We start from the raw sequence: 16,244 nt of genomic DNA, 5'->3' as shown, positions 1-16,244 counted from the left end.
GACCTCGAGGCATGTCTTTACAATCTTACTAAAACACTATTAAAATAAGCAGATAAGGGATCTTCCAGAATCATCCCAGTAAATGTGTCTAATTACATCTAAAACGCTCACACTGCCGCCGCCGCCGTCGTTTTTTTTTTCTAGTCCTTCACTATCAATATCCTAATTCACAAATCTTTTATCCTCGCTCAAATTAATGGGGAAATTGTCGCTTTCTCGGTCCGAATTGCTCTTACAGCTGGTGACTCCCATTATAAACAATGTGAATATGTGTGGAGCCCTGCAACTCGCGACATCACGCGCACATACTTCCGGTAAAGGCAGGGCTTTTTTATTAGCGACCAAAAGTTGCAAACTTTATCGTCGATGTTCTCTACTAAATCCTTTCGGCAAAAATATGGCAATATCGCGATATGATCAAGTATGACACATAGAATGGACCGGCTGTTCCCGTTTAAATAAGAAAATCTCATTTCAGTAGGCCTTTAAATGTAGATTAAAATCCCTATAGGTAGCCTTTAAGTTGCACTCCAGCCCTTTAGGTGGCAGTAGTACCAAATACAAACGTGTTGCCAACAGCCAAACAAAGGAGTCATTGAATTTCCCATAATTAAATAGCAATATTCCATTGAAAGGCTGAATCCTTCATCTCGATCAAGACCATTCCATATGCTTCTTATCTCCTGCTGAGGGCCAACATCACTGACCTTTGGCCTCAGAAATTGACAATATAATAAATATTTGCAGACAAGCTCCAAAACGTTGTCTTCATATTTCATTTCCTAAAGGTGCAGCAACCTGACTACTTGTTTTTTGTTTTGTTTTTTCACCGTCTAGCTTTTTCACTCTCGAGTGGTTTGCGGTTTTGCCGCACCTTTTTGCACATCTGCAGCACTAACAAGGCGCCGTTTCTTCTTCGTGCCAACTGCAAAGTGTCAGGCAACATTTGTCCTACTCAGGTATGTACAAGTAAATGTGAGTCCCGGCGCGTGCTTGGCAATTTATTTTCTCTTGTTTCCCTTCCCTCCCCCTGTTTTTGTACCAGAACAGATTATAAGAGGGACACTCGTGCATGAAGCTCATTGTTCGAGCGCACAAAGAAGGCGAAAACACCTGGACCGTCAGTCTTGGCACACCCAAACTGGATGCTGTAGACATCCGGCAAGAAGAAGAGGTGCCAACATCACATCATGTACTGTCAATGCATGAATACTTACTAGTACATCATTGTTATTGTGCATTATTTACAGCAGGGTTGTCAAACTCCTTTTCATTGAGGGCGACATCGCAGTTATGTAACAGCAAATTATACATGCATATAAATGTAGAAGGATTTTTTTTAATGATATTGTTACACTCTTGCCTATGTATTTGATTTGTATATATGTTTTTACGTACACTCTAGGACAGGGGTCACCAAACTTTTTGAAACCAAGAGCCACTTCTTGGGTACTGATTAATGCGAAGGGCTACCAGTTTGATACACACTTAAATAAATTGCCAGAAATAATCAATTTGCTCAATTTACCTTTAATAAATAAATCGATACATATATATAAAAAATGGGGATTTCTGTCAATCATTCGGTCGCACATTTATTTTCCTTTTACGGAAGGTTTTTTGTAGAGAGTAAATTATGAAAAAAAACACTTAATTGAACGGTTTAAAAGAGGAGAAAACATGAAAAAAATGAAAATTAAATTTTGAAACATAGTTTATCTTCAATTTCGACTCTTTAAAATTCAAAATTCAACCAAAAAAAATGAAGAGAAAAACTAGCTAATTCGAAACGTTTTGAAAAAAAAATAATAATAATTTATGGAACATCATTAGTAATTTTTCTTGATTAAGATTAATTTTAGAATTTTGATGACATGTTTTAAATAGGTTAAAATCCAATCTGCACTTTGTTAGAATATATAACAAATTGGACCAAGCTATATTTCTAACAAAGACAAATCATTATTTCTTCTCGATTTTCCGGAACAAAATTTTAAAAGAAATTCAAAAGACTTTGAAATAAGATTTAAATTTGATTCCACAGATTTTCTAGATTTGCCAGAATAATTTTGGGGAATTTTAATCATAATAAGTTTGAAGAAATATTTCACAAATATTCTTCGTCGAAAAAACATAAGCTAAAATGAAGAATTACATTATAATGTATTTATTAATTTTCCAGTAAAAAAATAAAAATAAAAAAAATAAATAAATTGTCTTTCTGAAAGTTGTAAGAAGCAAAGTAAAAAAATTAATGAATTTATTTAAACAAGTGAAGTCCAAGTCTTTAAAATATTTTCTTAGATTTTCAAATTCTATTTGAGTTGTGTCTCTCTTAGAATTAAAATGTCGAGCAAAGCGGCACCAGCTTGCTAGTAAATAAATAAAATTTAAAAAATAGAGGCAGTTCCCTGGTAAGTGCTGCTATTTGAGCTATTTTTAGAACAGGCCAGCGGGCGACTTATCAGGTCCTTACGGGCTACCTGGTGCCCGCGGGCACCGCGTTGGTGACCCCTGCTCTAGGATATTTGTATATTTTGCTATAAAGACTGGCAGATCAGTGCCCCGAATTTTATCAGATAATTTACAATGTATTTTGTCCGGCTTAATAAATTAAACAAAAACATTTTACTACAGTTTTTTTTTTACAGTGAAATTCTGGCGACTGAGCTGCCATGGTTGTTTTTTTTTTTTACTGTAAAACTACAGTTATTGTTTTTAGAGTGTATTACTGTAAATGTAAAAATGGTAACAGTAAAGTTTTACCCAACATTCTATTTTAATTTTCAAACTGTACAATTTGATGGATAACGTGCTTTGAAATCCTAACTCAGTGGTTCTCAACCTTTTTTCAGTGATGTACCCCCTGTGAATTTTTTTTAATTCAAGTACCCCCTAATCAGAGCAAAGCATTTTTGGTTGAAAAAAAGAGATAAAGAAATAAAATACAGCACTATGTCATCAGTTTGTGATTCATTAAATTGTTTAACAGTGCAAAATATTGCTCATTTGTAGTGGTCTTTCTTTAACTATTTGGAAAAAATATATAAAAATAACTAAAATCTTGTTAAAAATAAACAAGTGTTTCAATTATAAATAAAGATTTCTACACATAGAAGTAATCATCAACTTAAAGTGCCTTCTTTGGGGATTGTAATAGAGATCCATCTGGATTCATGAACTTAATTCTAAACATTTCTCCACAAAAAAATAAATCTTTAACATCAATATTTATGGAACATGTCCACAATAAAATCTAGCTGTCAACACTAAATATTGCATTGTTGCATTTCTTTTCACAGTTTATGAACTTACATTCATATTTCAATAAATATATTCATAAAGGATTTAAGAATTGTTACTATTTTTAGAATATTTTTTTTTAAATCTCACGTACCCCTTGGCATACCTTCAAGTACCCCCCAGGGTACGCGTACCCCCATTTGAGAACCACTGTCCTAAGTCAAGCAAGTATTTCAGTATTTGTTTTCATTTTAACAAAAAAATTTGGAATGTATGATATTATTTTCTGCATCATTAGATAGGTGGCAGAGGGGTTAGTGCGTCTGCCTCACAATACGAAGGTCCTGCAGTCCTGGGTTCAAATCCAGGCTCGGGATCTTTCTGTGTGGAGTTTGCATGTTCTCCCCGTGAATGCGTGGGTTCCCTCCGGGTACTCCGGCTTCCTCCCACCTCCAAAGACATGCACCTGGGGATAGGTTGATTGGCAACACTAAATTGGCCCTAGTGTGTGAATGTGAGTGTGAATGTTGTCTGTCTATCTGTGTTGGCCCTGCGATGAGGTGGCGACTTGTCCAGGGTGTACCCCGCCTTCCGCCCGATTGTAGCTGAGATAGGCGCCAGCGCCCCCCGTGACCCCGAAAGGGAATAAGCGGTAGAAAATGGATGGATGGATGGATAGATAATATACCGTATTTTCCTTATCATAGGGCGCACCGGATTATAAAGGCACTGCCGATGAATGGTCTATTTAAAAAATAATAATAAAACAATTCATATATAAGGCGCACCAGATTATAAAGCGCATTAAAAGGAGTCATATTATTTAATTTTTTTCTAAATGGAAAAACACTTCCTTGTGGTTTTCATAACATGTAATGGTGGTTCTTTGGTCAAAATGCTGCATGGATTATGTTTTACACATCATCTTCAAGCCGCTTTTTGACAGTAGCTTCCGGATATACCGTTTTGTGGGCGGTCTTATTTACGTGGCTCACCTTCGGCAGCGTCTTCACCCCGTCATCTTTGTTGCAGTGGTGTAGCGTGCAAGGACGGGAGTGGAAGAATTGTCAAAAGAGGGAGCTAACTGTTTTGAAGACATTCAAACTTTACTTAAATTAATAATGGAGCAGCATTTTCTCTTTCAGAAACAATACAGGAAATGTGTCCCGTGAAAAACCGTCCGGCCGGAACTCTGATAACTAAAGGTCCTTGGGTGAATAATTTGAACTCACTAAACCAGTATGTTTTAGCACTTTCATAGGGAGTTTACTGACAGATATAAGTAAGATCTTAACACTATTTTATATTAGAAATGGCAGAGGATGAATGTCACATAACAAGAAAACAGAGAAAAAGAAGAAGCTTATCGACTACGTTGTCGGAACGGACTACAAAGGCGGAGGCACGCAATTTTTCAGGATTTATGCAGATCCCAAACACAGATCAGCAGGTACCAGAAGGTAAAAAAAAGTTGCTTTTGCATAATATTGTGAAACCAAACACTTGATAATATGTCTTAACTTATACACACACTATAATAATACTTGTATGTTGAAACTCAAAAAACGGCGCAGCCTACACTTATCTCTTATGTTTGACTGCCATCTACTGGTCACACTTTGTACACCATGTACCAAATAAAATTGTTTTGAGGTGCGTAAGCTCAACCGAACGTATTCCTTATTTAGGCGCACCGGGTTATAAGGCGTACTGTCGAGTTTTGAGGAGAACAAAAAGGATTTTAAGTACGCCTTATAGTCCGTAAAAGTGAGAATGAACGCATTTTGGCTTAAAAACTGACGATAAAGGGGAAGTTATAACACTGAAACGCCCTGAGGAAGATGTGCTTTAAGAAATGGCTAGCGAGCTAGCGGCTAAAGTCCATTCGCTGTCGGAAGCGTTTTAGCTACTTCTAAATCACTAATCCTGGTCTCCATGGCGACAAATAAAGTATGTTTCTCACAAGTATCATCCCTGCAGGACGAGGAATAGCTAAACATGCTTCACTACAAACCGTAGCTCCCACACACCGTAGAAGTAATTGTCCACCACTTGTCCTTAACAATGTTGACAAAATAATAGAATGATAAATGACACAATATGTTACTGCATATTTCAGAAGACTAATTAGGAATCTTTGTTTGTTTTTACTTTCTAATAAAAGACAAGTTGTCCAGTAGGTTCACTATTTTGTTTAAGGACCTAACTGCAATAAAAAAAAAACTATGTTTAATGTACCCGAGCATTTTTTGTTAAAATAAAGCCAATAATGCAATTTTTTTATGGTCCCCTTTATTTAGGAAAGTACCGAAAATAACCGAAAAGTATAAAAATAGTTTTAGTACCTGTATCAAAATATTGGTATCGTTACAACACTAGTGTCTAGTAAGATTAAATATGTTTAGTTAAATGATTAATTTTAGTGGCCTTTAACTTATTTTACACTTTAAATATATTAAAATGTTACTTAAAATATTGCCGGTACAGTTAAAAAAAGTTTGGAACGTGAAAAGTTTTTGACCCTGAAACAGATTTTAAATATAGTTTTCAATATGATTTTTTTTCCAAATCAATCAATCAATCAATGTTTATTTATATAGCCCCAAATCACAAGTGTCTCAAAGGGCTGTACAAACCACAACGACATCCTCGGTAGGGCCCACATAAGGCCAAGGAAAAACTCACCCCAGTGGGACGTCGGTGACAGTGAGTATGAGAAACCTTGGAGAGGACCGCATATGTGGGCAAACCCCCCCATGGGACCGATTGCAATGGATGTTGTGTTGTGTTGTTTTGGTTATTATCTTTAAAAGTATGTGGTTTAACTTTATTGTATTGATTATTTTTGCAGGTTCATTGTGTTCCTCTGAGCCAATTTCAAATAGTATCCCTTTTATTCAGTGCTTAAAGAAAAAAAACATCTCCATTCAGAAACAAACATTTACATGTTCAAAGTAAAATGGACCTAAAATAAAAACACAAAATCCACTTTTTACTGCAGCGGTCTCCAAAATCGAGTACAAACACGATGCAAGTGTGTGTATAGCACTCTTCCTCTGCAAGACAACCATTTGTTCCCCAGATACATCCCGACAGCTCCAAGTGATAAACACCCAGTTTCCTGTAGGTGACAGACGCGCAAGCACTTCAAAGCCAACACACACACCTGTGTGTGCATGCTAGAATACACCCTAATTGCTGTTCACACTCCTAATCAGCCCTGCCCGCCACCCCACAGGAAATAAGAACATGGTGTGTTGGCGCTTTGAAAAAATAAAATTTAACAGACTTTTGTGTACACCAATGCCCCTTTTCATCAGCACGGAACCAGCGACTGCTCGCTTTTGGCACATTCCACCGACAAAAGCAAGTACTAGATTGTACCAGAATCATACAGCGCCAATACTTTTAAGTATACACCAATAAATGAACAAAACAAACACGTAGACCAACAATAGCCTGGCTTGGGTATGGCAAAACCAGGCACTAGATTGCACTAGAAATAGTACCTGGTGTCTCAAACATGCCTAGATGATACGATCTACTTAATGTCTTTGGACAAAATTAGCAAAATAAACACAAATAGTAACATTGGCTTTGTGTGTACTCAGTAAAACATTTTCAAAACCAGGTACTTGACCAGTGTTTTTCAACCTTTTTTGAGCCAGGGCACATTTTTTTCATTGACAAAATGCAGAGGCACACCACCAACAGAAAACATTTAAAAATGAAACTCAGTATCCGATATGGACAATAAAAAATCGTTCTCACAATTGTTGGATATGAATTCAATGCATCACTATAGCTCTTGTCTCAAAGTAGGTGTACTGTCACGACCTGTCACATCACGCCGTGACTTATTTGGAGTTTTTTGCTGTTTTCCTCTGTGTAGTGTTTTAGTCCTTGTCTTGCGCTCCTATTTTGGTGGCTTTTTCTCTTTTTTTGGTATTCTCCTATAGCAGTGTCATGTCTTCCTTTGAGCGATATTTTCCGCATCTACTTTGTTTTAGCAATCAAAAATATTTTAATTGTTTTTATCGTTCTTTGCGGGGACATTAGTGATTGTCATGTCATGTTCGGATGTACATTGTGGACGATGTCTTTGCTCCACAGTAAGTCTTTGCTGTCATCCAGCATTCTGTTTTTTTTCCTCCTTTGTAGCTAGTTCAGTTTTAGTTTTGTTCTGCGTAGCCTTCCCTAAGCTTCAATGCCATTTCTTAGGGGCACTCACCGTTTGTTTATTTTTGGTTTAAGACACTTTTTTTTACCTGCGCACTGCCTGCCGCTGTTTCCGTCATCTACAAAACGATTAGCTACCGGCTGCTAACTACTGATATGAAAGAGTATTACACGGTTACTTTGCCGAGCTCTAGACAGCACTGACACTCAACAACAACACATCAATTGCAGACTATAATTACTGGTTTGCAAAAAAAATATTTTTAACCAGCTACAATGTACTAGACCAAGGGTCTGCAACCCAAAATGTTGAAAGAGCCATATTGGACCGAAAATAAAAAAAAGTAATCTGTCTGGAGCCGCAAAAAATTTAGAGTGTTATAATGGAAGCAACACATGACGTAAATATGCCTGTATACAATAATACTGTATCAACAAAGCTCACCTTTGTGCATTCATGCACAGTATAAAACATTTGGTGGAAAAAATGAGACAAAGGAGTGGCAAAAACCACGTCTTTCTGTGGCAGCGTCGGAGAAAGTTGTACATGTAAACAAACTGTTGAGTCACAGTCCACACAACGGTGAGTTCAAGGGCCGCTGAAATTAGTAGGACAAAATGGCTCTCGCCAAATACTCTCATCAGTGAAGCATGAACACAAACATATTAAACAGTGGGCTTTCGAACAATTGGTAAGGTTTGTGTCGTGTTTATATATTTTTCACCCCATTTTTTTCCCATTTCCATACATTTTTGTAAAAGCTCAATGGAGCCACTAGGGTGCCGCTCAAGAGCCGCATGTGGCCCTAGAGCCGCAGGTTGCTGACCCTTGTACCAGAAACAGTACATGGGGTCTCAAACCTGCAAAGATGGTACTTTTTGTTTACACTTTTTATCTTTTTTATGATGTCGCCCCTGTTGTTTTAATTCACCTACATGTATGTTTTTTTATCAGTTTGTGAAAAGTACTTCATAAACAAAATTGACTTACTATGTACGAATATGTATGCACACAATTACCAAAATGAACACAAATGCTAACATTAGCTTAGTCTTTACTGTGTAAAACATGTCAAAACCAGGTACTAGACGATACTATAAGTAGTACCTGGTGCAATACACAGCAGTGTATTTGCCACATACGGCGCCAATACTTTTAAGTATACACAAATAAATGAACAAAACAAACGCAGTGGTCACTCGGAGTGTTTCACGCTTCAATGTGCCATTGTGAGTAGCGGCACGACCCTGGTTTTAAAAATTTCAACTGCGCTTGCGTTGTTTTTGTCACCACTATACACCTATACTCATGACGTACAACAGTGTTTTTCAACCACTGTGCCGCGGCACACTAGTGTGCCGTGAGGAACAGTCTGGTGTGTCGTGGGAGATGATCCAATTTCACCTATTTGGGTTAAAAATATTTTTTGCAAACCAATCCATCCATTTTCTACCGCTTGTCCTGTACGGGGTCACTGGAGCCTATCTCAGCTGCATTCGGGCGGAAGGCGGGATACACCCTGGACAAGTCGCCACCTCATAGTTTGCAAATGATGTGTTGTTGTTGAGTGTCGGTTCTGCCTAGAGCTCGGCAGAGTAACCGTGTAATAATCTTCCATATCAGTAGGTGGCAGCTGGTAGCTGATTGATCTGTAGATGTCGGAAAAAGCGGGAGGCAGTGTGCAGGTAAAAAGGTGTCTGATGCTTAAACCAAAATTAAAAAGTGAGTGCCGCTAAGAAAAGGCATTGAAGCTTAGGGAAGGCTATGCTGAACAAAACTAAAACTGAGCTGGCTACAAAGTAGACAAAAACAGAATGCTGGACAACAGCAAAGACTTACAGCGTTGTGGAGCAGACGGCATCCACAAAGTACATTCGTACATGACATGACAATCAACAACAAAATAGGAGCACAAGACAAGAACTAAAACACTACACGCAGGAAAACACCAAAAAACTCAAAATAAGTAGTCACAGCGGGATGTGACGGGTTGTGACAGTATACCAACTTTGAGACAAGAGCTATAGTGATGCATGCTTGGTTATGGTTATTCTTTAAATTCATATCCAACAATTGCGACAACTTTTTATTGTCAACTGAGTTTCATTTTTTTAACGATTTCTGCTTGTGGTGTGCCTCCGGATTTTTTCAACGCAGAAAAATGCGCCTCGGCTCAAAAAAGGTTGAAAAACACTAACGTACAACACATTCTTCTGAATCCAGAATATCGAAATATTCCGATTGGACAAGTAGTCACACCTCAAAGCCAAGACCAAATTTGGCACGTTTATACTAAACAAAATTCCCTGCAAAAAATCTACAATGAGTAAAAACTTAATTGTAATTCCTTTTATAGTTGAAGTTTTACATGTATCTGTGAGTCTGCCAAATATCTTTTATATTGATAGATTCGCACACTGATTTTTTTTTGACCCGCCGACTTCCTCTTTCTGGTCTTTGTGATATGACTCGCGTCACAAATCGAGTCGGACTAATCTTGTTTACTCAGATTTTCCGTCACTTCCTACGCTAATTCAAAATACTGTGAAACCTACTTTTATGTTTCATTGTTTAACAAGCTTTACAACAATACCAACATTTTAAAAATAGTGTAAATATTAAGAAAGTTGTGGCATTTTTAACAAAAAGATCATACCTAAAATTTTGAGTTCCACTGACTTTGTATTGAAGAGGTTGACCATAAATTAGTGCATTTCCACTGGGTTCAAACTAGGGTTGTACGGTATAAGTATAGTACCGCGATAGTAATGAATCATATTTGGTACTATACTGGCACTGAAAAGTACCAGTCCTCCACCCTCCCGTCGTCTTCACGTTGTGTCATTGCTGGTTTACGTGCAGACGAGCATGTTTGGCAGCGCAAAATCACAGAGTACTTACAACCAGACAGTGTGTAGACAGAAAAGGGAGAACTGACGCATTTTGGTATCGGATTGATACGCAAATTTGTTGGGGTATCATCCCAAACTAATGTAAAGCATCCAAACAGAAGAATACATGATAATTACATTTTAACAGAAGTGTAGATGGAACATGTTAAAAGAGAAAAGAAGCATATATTGACAGTAAATGAACAAGTAGTTTAATAATAATTTTTTACAGTTTGTCCCTCATAATGTTGACAAAATAATAGAATGATAAGTGACACAATATGTTACTGCATACGTCAGCAGACTAATTAGGAGCCTTTGTTTGTTTACTTACTAATAAAAGACAAGTTGTCTTGTATGTTCACTATTTCATGTAAAGACAAACTTGCAATAAGAAGCATATGTTTATTGTATCCTAAGATTTTTTGTTAAAATAAAGCCAATAATTAAATTTTTTGTGGTGACCTTTTTTTAGAAAAGTATCGAAATAATTTTGGTACGATACCAAAATATTGGTATCGGGACAACACTAGTTCAAACAGTCATAACTTTCTTAATTTTTACCACAGGAAAATGTTAATAATATCACTAAACACCTCTTAACAAGACATGTCTGATAGTACTTGTTGCATTTAAATTATTATTTATTTTAATTCGGCACACATCCCTCTAATGATAGATTACCCTGTACTCCTTTCTATGATTAAAACCTGGTACATGAGGGTACTAGAAATAGTACCAATAATGCCATCTTGAGCTTATCCTTTACGGAGTAAAACACGGCAATATGAGTTGAGCTGAGATTGAGTTTATTTGGAATGTGCATGCATACAACATGATACATCACAATTTCCAGTTTTTCTATTCAACATGTTCGAAAAGAAGTAGGAAGAAGCAGAGCTTATTTAATCCTACCCCTTTTCCTTTACATAGCAGTTGCTAAAACTTTTGTTTACTTCTTGTTCTCAATTTATTCACAATATATTCCATAATTAATAACAATAAAAATTAATAAATATTATTTAGGGAAGTCAGTTATATTTCATATGGTGATATGAGTAAGATTATTTAGAAAATGAATGGATCGATGAAATGAATTCAGAATGTTTATTATGGTTCTTCTTCTTTGTACTTTGTAAACACTTTAAGTTTTAAGATTTTCTTGCAGTGGATCATATTAGTACATTGTTTGATTTCTTTGCTTAATCCATTCCATAATTTAATTCCACATACTAATATACTGAATGTCTTAAATGTTGTACGTGCGTACAAATGTTTTAAATTAAATTTTTCACTTTTTGTTGAGGTACTAGCTTGTACTAAAAAAAAGTAGCCATGGTTCCGAACATGCCAATTTAAGACCATTGAGGCTGCATCGCTAAGGAATAATTATTTAACCTAAGCCCCGTTTCAGCTACACTAAATCAGCGTTTAAGGTCCCCCTCCTCTGACAATTTTTTTAACGGATAAGTGGGCCGTGTATTTCTTGAATCTGCGACTCCTAGTCTTGTATGGACTCATTGGTCGTTTACAAACTGAGTTTGGAAAGGAAGTGACGCCAGCAAGACTGCGCCCCACACAGGAAGTGATGTCAGAAAGAACACGCCACAGCCAGCTTAATAAGAAAGCAGTTTCGTAACTTGGAGCTAACCACTGGAAATATGGAGGCGAGTCATCCAGACATGCCTGTGTTTGTCCTTCTTCTACATGTACAGACGCTTGTGGAAATCACACATTAATACCTTATGAGAAAGCGATTGCAGCTCTTTGGGATACAACTCTTCTCAGAAAGCTAGAGAACTTTCCAATGTCCAGGACAGCTGTGATTCTACTTGGCAAAAAACTTAATCCATTTGTCGAAGGAGAGACAATGAGAATGAAAGCTCCTGTGGATGCAATAAAAAAAAGGTAGCGTGTGCTTTGTATTACCTGGCTGTCGAGGTACAACTACGGAAAACGGCGAATGCATTTGGACTGAAAAAGCAGACTGTATCAGTTATTGTCCGCCATGTATGTCGCAGACTCACCGTCTATGTCCATAGTACATAAAGTCACCAAAAACGAATGGACAATGAAGGTGAAGGCAAAATATTGAGAAGTGTCCTAACCAGATATCTAGATCCCTAGATTGAGTGTTGTCAAATGTTCTTTATCACATTGTTTACGCATCTAATTAAGATTTGATTAATTTATGATATCTCAGGTGTGATTCATTACAATAGGGCCCCACAGTACACTGGATTCCAGTTAGTTGAAATACCACAACACTGGATATTGTTCAGATAAGTTACATTTAAAGGCCTACTGAAATGAGAATTTCTTATTCAAACGGGGATAGCAGGTCCATTCTATGTGTCATACTTGATCATTTCGCGATATTGCCATATTTTTGCTGAAAGGATTTAGTAGAGAACATCGCCGAAAAAGTTTGCAAATTTTGGTCGCTAATAAAAAAGCTTTGCCTGTACCGGAAGTATCAGACGATGTGCGCGTGACGTCACGAGTTGTAGAGCTCCTCACATCCTCACATTGTTTACAATCATAGCCACCAGCAGCTAGAGCGATTCGGACCGAGAAAGCGACAATTTCCCCATTAATTTGAGTGAGGATGAAATATTTGTGGATGAGGATAATGAGAGTGAAGGACTAGAAAAAAAAAAAAAGTTAAAATAAAAAAAAGTTTTAAAAAAAAAAGTGAAAGCGATTCAGATGTTATTAGACACATTTACTAGGATACTTCTGGAAAATCCCTTATCTGCCTTTTGTGTTACCAGTGTTTTAGTGAGATTATAGAGTACCTTAAAGTCGGAGGGGTGTGGCCACGGGTGTAGTTATCGCCAGTGTCTCTGAGGGAAGCCACGCAGCTGCAGCAGGATGCAAGCTCCGCTCATGTCTACGGTAAGAGGCGACTTATTACCACTATTTTCTCACCGAAACCTGCCGGTTGACATGTGGTCGGGATCCATGTTCGCTCGACCGCTCTGTTCCATAGTAAAGTTTCAGCTTTGGTAATTTTAAACAAGGAAACTCCGGCTATGTTTGTGATGCTAAAGGCAGCTGCAGTGCACCGCTTCCCACCTCCATCTTTCTACTTTGACTTCTCCATTATTAATTGAACATATTGCAAAAGATTCACCAACACAGATGTCCAGAATACTGTGTCATTATGCGATTAAATCAGACGACTTTTAGCCGTGAGTGGTGCTGGGATAAAATGTCCGCTAGAAGCCGAGACGTCGCGCGCACGCGTCATCATTTCGCGACGTTTTCAACAGGATACATTGCGGGAAATTAAAAATTGCAATTTAGTAAACTAATCCGGCCGTATTGGCATGTGTTGCAATAGTAAGATTTCATCATTGATATATAAACTATCAGACTGCGTGGTGGGTAGTAGTGGTTGTCATTAGGCTTTTAAAGGCCTACTGAAACCCACTACTACCCACCACGCAGACTGATAGTTTATATATCAATGATGAAATATTAACATTGCAAGGCCTACTGAAACCCGCCACTACCGACCACACAGTCTGATAGTTTATATATCAATGATGAAATATTAACATTTCAACACATGCCAGTACGGCCTTTTTAGTTTACTAAGTTGCAATTTTAAATTTCCCGGGAGTTTTTTCTTGAAAACGTCGTGTAATGATGACGTGTACGCAAGACGTCACGCGTTTTAAGGAAATATGAGCGCTGCACACACTCACAGCTAAAAGTCGTCTGCTTTAACGGCATAATTACACAGTATTTTGGAGATCTTTGTTGCTGAATCTTTTGCAATTTGTTCAATTCATATTGGAGAATTCACAGTAGAAAGATGGAGTTGGGAAGCTTTAGCCTTTCAGCCACACAAACACACGGTGATTCCTTGTTTAAAATTCCTGGAGGTGAAACTTTACAATGGATCAGAGTGCAGTCAAGCAAACATGAATCACGACCGAATGTCAACCAGCAGTTTTCGGTGAGAAAATTGTGGTAAAAAATCGCTTCTTACCGGAGAAAAGCTGAGCTTGTGCCGTCCATAAAGCTGCCGTCGACTCCCCTGAGACACCCGTGGACGTACACTTCCGACTATCAGGGACTATTAAACTCACTAAAACACTAGCAACACAATAGAAAGATAAGGGATTTCCCAGAATTATCCTAGTAAATGTCTCTAAAAACATCGGAATCTGTCCCAATGCAATCGCCTTTTTTTTTAACTTATATTTTTTTTAATCATTTTTTTTTCTAGCCATTTGCTATCAATATCCTCAAACACGAATCTTTCATCCTCGCTCAAATTAATGGGGGAATTGTTGTTTTCTTGGTCCGAATAGCACTTTTTGTTGGAGGCTCCCATTAAAAACAATGTGAATATGTGAGGAGCCCCCACACGTGTGACATCATCGTCTGCGACTTCCGGTAGAGGCAGGGCTTTTCTCTTAACACCGAAAGTTGCAAACTTTATCGTCTATGTTCTCTACTAAATCCTTTCAGCAAATATATGGCAATATCGCGAAATGATCAAGTATGACACATAGAATGGACCTGCTATCCCCGTTTAATTAAGAAAATCTCATTTCAGTAGGACTTTAAGAACTTGCACACAAAGCAACACTGGAGGCGACGATGACGTGCGCATTTTCCACGCATGCGTACTAGGTCGCGTTGTAACGGAAAGGGTTCAGGGGTCTTAAACAGTGGCATTGTTGTGTGTTGACACAGATAAGGTTAGGGGCCTAAGAAAGGAAACAGGTATGCTGTTGTTTGCGTACCTGAATTTGACGAAACATAGCGAAACAAGGTACTAGAAATACTAGCTGCCACCTGGAGGTTCCTAAAAAGCCACCAAGCGGGTACCATATGGGTGACTTTTGAGGCAAAGCTGCGAGAAATGATCAAATCAGATACACATGCTAACCTTAACCTAACCTGTCCATGTAAAGTAAGCAGGTGCACTCCGCAGTCTCCACTGAGTTGCAGCAGCCCGTTTCTTCGCTGCCCGCAGTCTCATTTCGGATAAAGTCATGTCAAGAAGTAAAGAGGTTATGAGTTTCATTCTGCTTAATTGTTTGTTTGTTAGCATATCGTCTGACCTCCATTGTTTGTTGGCATGTCTTGTTACTTGCTGGTGCGTTCAACGCAGCTTGTTTTTTTTATTTACCCGCGAGTATATTAAGAGTTATCAACGCGTATCCCTTCGGGGTGTGTAGTCGTCTGTCCACTTGACACTTGCGCGTCACGGCATTTGGGAGCGTACGTCTTCAACCAGGTCATTGTTTATATTTCGGGCAATTAAGGGAAACAGTTCCTTTTGTCAAGATTACACATGACAGTCAATCAGTGCGCGTGCACGCGCCGTGTCTCTAGTAGCGGAATGCAGCCTTCGCGGACAAAGACACAGTGCACGTAAACGCAACACCCCATTCATCCATACGTTGTTGTCACTTAGAAGGATCCAAGCGAGCAGAGAAGGCGAAGGAAGACGGGCGGAAACAAAAGCTTACCGAGAAGGTGTGGGGGTGCATGCTGTCCGGAGGATGCTGCCGCGGTCCTGTGGGTCATTACTGCCGTTGTGAGGTGTCCTGCATGCGGCCCAGCTCCATTGTGTCCTCCGCGGTACCTGCCAGCAGTGCGGCCGAGGGTCCGTGTTGTCTGTCTGTCACATAGTTGCTGCTGGATCCCCCTCTTTTTCTTTTTTTTTTGCATCCACATCTGAGCGTTAGGGGCGGAGCCGCCGAGGAGCTGCACAGTTTTTTGTTTTGTTTTTTTTAAACGAGAGGGGGTGTTCATGAGTGTTAGAAACACATAGACTACAGTTACATGGCAGTGATGTAGTACAAATAGAGTACAGTTAAATGGTAGTGATGTAGTACAAATAGAGTACAGTTACATGGCAGTGATGTAGTACACATAGACTACAGTTGCATGGCAGTGATGTA

General features: G+C 38.4%; 1 protein-coding gene across 4 annotated transcripts in view; it reads right to left on the bottom strand.

Moving 5' to 3' along the window:
* The window catches only part of st6gal2a (ST6 beta-galactosamide alpha-2,6-sialyltranferase 2a), a 188,053-nt gene extending 172,032 nt beyond the window's left edge, over nt 1-16,021 (bottom strand). For all 4 annotated transcript variants that reach the window (XM_061879280.1, XM_061879279.1, XM_061879278.1 and 1 more), the window contains exon 1: nt 15,810-16,021. The gene's annotated coding sequence lies outside the window, so the exon portion shown is untranslated. The remainder of the gene's footprint in view (nt 1-15,809) is intronic.
* Between the last annotated feature and the right edge of the window lie 223 nt (nt 16,022-16,244).

Source organism: Nerophis ophidion, linkage group LG19, assembly GCF_033978795.1.
Source record: "Nerophis ophidion isolate RoL-2023_Sa linkage group LG19, RoL_Noph_v1.0, whole genome shotgun sequence".
NCBI classification, from domain to species: Eukaryota; Metazoa; Chordata; class Actinopteri; order Syngnathiformes; family Syngnathidae; genus Nerophis; species Nerophis ophidion.
The sequence above is the reverse complement of the archived record's forward strand: the minus strand, read 5'-3'. Positions and strand labels throughout refer to the sequence as shown.